The sequence below is a fragment of the Euphorbia lathyris genome, chromosome 7, assembly GCF_963576675.1.
Source record: "Euphorbia lathyris chromosome 7, ddEupLath1.1, whole genome shotgun sequence".
NCBI lineage: Eukaryota > Viridiplantae > Streptophyta > Magnoliopsida > Malpighiales > Euphorbiaceae > Euphorbia > Euphorbia lathyris.
Genome location: NC_088916.1, coordinates 53343093 through 53348737, shown reverse-complemented (window position 1 = coordinate 53348737; position 5645 = coordinate 53343093). Strand labels below are relative to the sequence as shown.

Below are 5645 nucleotides of genomic sequence, written 5' to 3'. Positions count from 1 at the left end.
TTGGGAATTTGCGTAATCGCATCCATAAATGTCAAATTAATATGTAAATTTTTAAGTTTGTCTAAAAATGTTAAAAGTTGTTTGTCATTGTCCTTATTGCGGACTTTGTGTGGAAAAGGTGGTTTGGGTACAAAAGTTTTTGTACTAGAGTCAATTGGTGCATCTTTTTGTTTTAATGTATCTTCTTTGGGCTTTGGTAAATCAGTTCTAGGTAAAGTCGAATTTCCGGGCCTAAGTAATTTTTCCCTGAACGAAGAGTGATAGCCTTAACATGCTCTTTCGGATTTTCTTCCGTATGGCTTGGAAGACTTCCCTCTTTGCGGGATGGAATTGATTTAGCGAGTTGTCCAATTTGAATCTCCAAATTATGGATGCTAGATGATTGGTTTTTAATAAGCTGATCGAATTTATTCTCGATCCGTTTAAAACCATCGTCGTGATTACTTATTTTTCCGCTCATAGCATCAATAAATTTGTCGATTGTAGAAGATAAAGTGCTAATCGTATCCCTTGATTGATTTTGATAAGTAGTAGTACGATTTTGATTAGCATTAGCATTATTATTATCTCTCCAGTTAAAGTTAGGATGATTTCTCCACCCAGGATTATATGTATTGGAGTAAGGGTTATTATTTTGGTTTTGCCCTTGGACAAAATTTACCTGTTTAATTTCACTCATACCTTCGTAGTCCACATCCGTTTTGATTAGCTTACCATTAGGATCACACGGTGCCATAAACCTATCAATTTTGTGCGATAAGGCAGAAAATTGGGATTGCAACATCGCTACTGGATCAAGATTCACTATACCTTTAACTGATGAAGTTGCTGAGGATGATGGTTTCACTAATGGTACGTGTCCATGTTCCGCGGGCCACATACTGCTGTTGATTGCCATTTCCTCTAAAAGTTCTCTTGTTTGGGCAGATGTTTTCTTCATGAATAACCCTCCAGACATAAGCGTCCAATGAACTTCTAGTTGTAGGATTTAGTCCATTATAAAATGTTTGCATTAAAAGTTCAGCGGGCAATTGGTGGTGTGGGCATAAACGTTGAAGTTCTTTAAAATGTTCCCAAGCCTCATAAAGAGTTTCATTATCATTTTGAGAAAAAGATGTTAACTCTTTAATGACTCTTGCGGTTTTTGCTAAAGGAAATTTTTTTGATAAAAACGCTTGGGCTAATTGTTCCCAAGTGGCAAATGATGCGGCTGGCATAAAAGTTAACCATTCTTTGGCTCGATCCTTCAAAGTAAAAGGAAAAAGGCGAAGTTTGATTGCTTCTGCAGTTACATCAGTAATTTTAAAAGTGTCACAAATTTCTCAGAAATTTGTCAAATGGGTATTAGGATTTTCATTAGGTAACCCGTAAAATGTTACGTTATTTTGCAACATATTAAGCAACGCATGCTTAATTTCAAATTGATTTGCATTAATTTAGGGTCTAACTATACTGTTTGTTACACTTGCCACTCCTGGCCTAGCGTAATCCATAAGTGTGGCCATAACTTCTGGCTCGGTAATTCTAGTTTTTATTGGAGTTTTGTTTTTCTTTTTCTTTTCTTTCTTGTTCTTTTTAAGAGTTCTTTCAATTTCTGGGTCAATAGGATCTGGTGACGTGCCTGAACTTCGAGAACTGCGCATGAACCTGAAATTTCGCACGAACCGAAACTACCTACAAAACAGAATTTGAAAAATAAATATGTTAGTAATTGAAAATTAATAAAATATAAAATTTTGCATAAGTATGAATAAACCTAGATTCGTAATAAAACACGGAAAATTTAAAATTTTGTCAAAAATTTTGGCATTCCCCGGCAACGGCGCCAAAAACTTGTTGAGCGATTTCCGCAAGTGCACGGTATACGCTTGTAGTAATAAAAGATATCGATCCTACAGGGAACGTTTTTCGAACAAAACTTATTTATAATCGGTTAAATTTACTTTTAAGGTTTATAATATGGAAAATCGTTTAATCGGTTTTGGTTTTGAAATTGCTAGAATGAGAATTAGATTAGAGTATGAAGACGTTAGAAAATACTCTGATTTAAGAATGAATTTGCAAGATAGGAACGTTTAGTACTTTTTAGAAAAGTAAACAAATGTATTTGTTTGCATTAAGCAAAGAAAACAACTTTAAACTTTGTATGAATTATAAAGATGAAATAAATGACGGAACCTCTAATTATTTGGCTTTGAACATGACAAAACCCTATCCGGGATAATTACCCTTAATCAAACTAAAACTCTTTCGAGATAATAATTTGCCTAAGTGTTCAACAAAGTTTCCTTGTAAAGATTTTGAATTAAATACGTTTTAATGAAAACACCAGCATCCACTTCGGATCCTTTACCAAAGTGCTGCATAAAAATCTATCGAATAGAACGGACTTTATTAGATGAAATATAAATTGATACAAGTTTACAGAGAACATGGAGCATGGAAACATTCGACGACTTGCAAGTGAACGGGTTGTCAATCCTTTCCTTCGGTTTCGTTAGAGGTTGTCAGGCTTCGGGGCGGATCCTCTACTCAATCTTCTCGTTGAATCTTCGTAATAGAGACTGGGTCGGTCTACTACCAAAATGAAAACTAAACTGGAACAATGTCTAAACGCTACTAAACTTGTTATTATTGAATAAACAATGTGTGTACAACATATTGCTTTTTTACAGAATCAAAATCTAACTTCTGAATCACTTGACTTGGAATTTCTGCATAAATTCTATACTAATCTCTTTTTTCTACATATCTTCAACTCTCTATCAACTCTTTATTTATAGATGTTGAAGAGTCTTGATTGAAGTGTCGTGTCCGTTGTGAAGGATCGTATCTGTTGCGAAAGGACATCTTTATCCACCCGAACGATCGTGTTTCGTCGAAAACGAAAGTGTGCAACTAGGCTTCTACAGACTCCTGCTCGTACCAAGAATATTAAATTCTCTATCGAGAATGGGGGAGCATCAATTGGTCTTCAAACGAAGGGAAGGAGAAGCTGAGGAACGCGTGTCGCGACTGAGAATGTGGGGGCCGCGGTCGCGGCACGAAACGTTTTTCAGCTCTTCGGCTTTCGTTCGCGTCCTCGATTTGGCGATATTAATTTCTGTCGTCTTCGACTCCTTTTGTAGGGTTTTTCTTCTGTTTTCGAGCTCTTTTCGTTCCTATTTGGATTTTACCAAATATTTATGTACCTTACAAGAAAGAAACATATTCGAGAGTAAAAGCTTTCTAAATAGTTATAAATAGCATAAATTCGTAGCAATATTGATGTAATTATCAATGATATTTTAGGTATATTTTGGTCTTAACAGGGCTCATCCTTTTCGGCGGAACTTTGGGGTATTCTCTCGGGTATCAAGCTTGCCATTAGCCTGGTGTAAAGAGGTTATCTGTGGAATCTAATAACTTGGAGGCGATCAACAGGATTTCAGATAACCAGGCTATTTGTCTTAACAACCAAAATCTTATCAAAGCTATTTTAAGGCTTCGCCCTTCCTTTGAGTTCTTAAAGTTCAGCCATATCTATAGGGAACAGAACCGGGTTGCGGATCGCTTCGAGGCAGCTGGGCATGAGGGGATGTTAGGTGTTTCTACCCTTTCTGTTCCTCCCATTTTTCTTTCGTCTATTCTTCTAGAGGATAGGATTGGGGTCAGCCTGCCTAGACTGATCCCGGGTTAGTCTTTTTTGTTTGTTTGTTTTCCTTTCCTGTTTCTACCAAAAAAAATGAATATTGAAATCGAAAATAACAATTATGGGTGCTGGAGATATAAAACTTATGGCATGCTTAAGTATTCTTACAAAGGTTAGCATACAAAGAACCACTCAAAGGTACTCAACTTGTCAAGCTTACTATGCTTTCAAATGAGGCCGAAAACATTAGAAAAATCTAAATAAAGAAGAGCAATTTTACCTTTAACGTCTAAAATCGATGCTTCTAAATTATTTTTCAAATTGACCCAATTTATCAATGTTAGGGATAAAATTGCTTTTGGCTTCCAACTTTAGGAGCAAAATTACAACATTTTAAATGTTAAGAATAAAATTGTTCCTGATCCAAAACGTTAGAGGTATTTTTACACATTAACCTATTTTAATATCATCATAGCATATAAATAGTTGTTTCCACACATCCAATCGTAATCTTATTCTTTACTCTATTTTCCCTTATTTATTCTTTACTCTTTCTTTTTGCATAGAGAACAAAAAATTCTTCTTTAATATTATTTGTCAATTTAAGTTTTGTTAATGTATTTTTTAATTTACTTTTAATTTTATTATTCTTCGGCGTAATCAAATTCTTCATCCTCACTATCAAACTCATCAAATTGATTAATATATATATATCGTTTTCTGCATATTCTAAGACGCTCTTCAATTTGATGGATTTTACCGATTTTTTTAGGAATTACCGTTTAATTTTATATAATTGCGGTAGAATTGTCGACCAATGAAAAGAGAGATGAGTTGTAATAGTAAATATTAACAATGAAGAAACGAATGATGATTTGTGTAAATAATAAAAACAAGCAATTCATTTATTTCATATTTAAATAATGATCAAATGGAACAAAAAAAAATGCAAGAGTCAAAGGAATATTGAAATAGAAAATAACAATTATGGGTGTTGGAGATATAAAACTTATGGCATGCTTAAGTATTCTTACAAAGGTTAGCTTACAAAGAACCACTCAAAGGTACTCAACTTGTCAAGCTTACTATGCTTCCAAATGAGGCCGAAAACATTAGAAAAATCTAAATAAAGAAGAGCAATTTTACCTTTAACGTCTAAAATCGATGCTTCTAAATTTTTTTTTAAATTGACCCAATTTATCAATGTTAGGGATAAAATTGCTTTTGGCTTCCTACTTTAGGAGCAAAATTACAACATTTTAAATGTTAAGAATAAAATTGTTCCTGATCCAAAACGTTAGAGGTATTTTTACACATTAACCCATTTTAATATCATCATAGCATATAAATAGTTGTTTCCACACATCTAATCGTAATCTTAGTGTTTTCCGATCAACACTATACTAAATATCTTAGTGGAGTAAAGATAGGTTGATACAATTATTTAAAGAGTTTGGATTAAAAACTAATTGGGAAAAATCATTAGTCACTCTTTAGGTCATTGAGTTTCAGTTCTCTTTAGTACTGAACTTTTGATTCAGTTTTATATTATTTTTTATTAATAATTTATTTCAAAAAAATATATGTTTCATCAAATAGAATCAGTAAAATAAAATTTAGAGGGACAATATTCCACTTCATCATTGACAGCGTATCTGATTTCACTTACACACCACTCAAATCCTCGAGTGTGATCCCCTAAGAGCCTCTCGAATGTCAATAACAAAAAATAATAAATTGTTTGTAATTTTGGACAAGATTCATAAAAACGCGAACTGCACAATCTAAAACGTCAATTAAAAGTCATATTCATGGATGATATAACATCGAATGTGATATTGAAAATAATCGTAGGGAAGAGATATATGGATAATGGAAAAAAAATGAGAATGAAGGAAAAGATAATAATGGTTTCGATACTTTGAGAGAGTTCATGGAATTGGTCGGAAAGTTTGCGATGTCGGATGCAGTTCCATGTTTGAGGCGGTTGGATTTGGGTGGAATTGAGAAGGAG

General features: G+C 33.7%; 1 non-coding gene across 1 annotated transcript; it reads left to right on the top strand.

The window, feature by feature from the left end:
- Positions 1-1029: 1029 nt before the first annotated feature.
- Positions 1030-1136, top strand: LOC136201667 (small nucleolar RNA R71). The gene has a single exon (XR_010674012.1). It is a non-coding gene; the product is annotated as a small nucleolar RNA R71 (small nucleolar RNA).
- The last annotated feature ends 4509 nt before the right edge of the window (positions 1137-5645 follow it).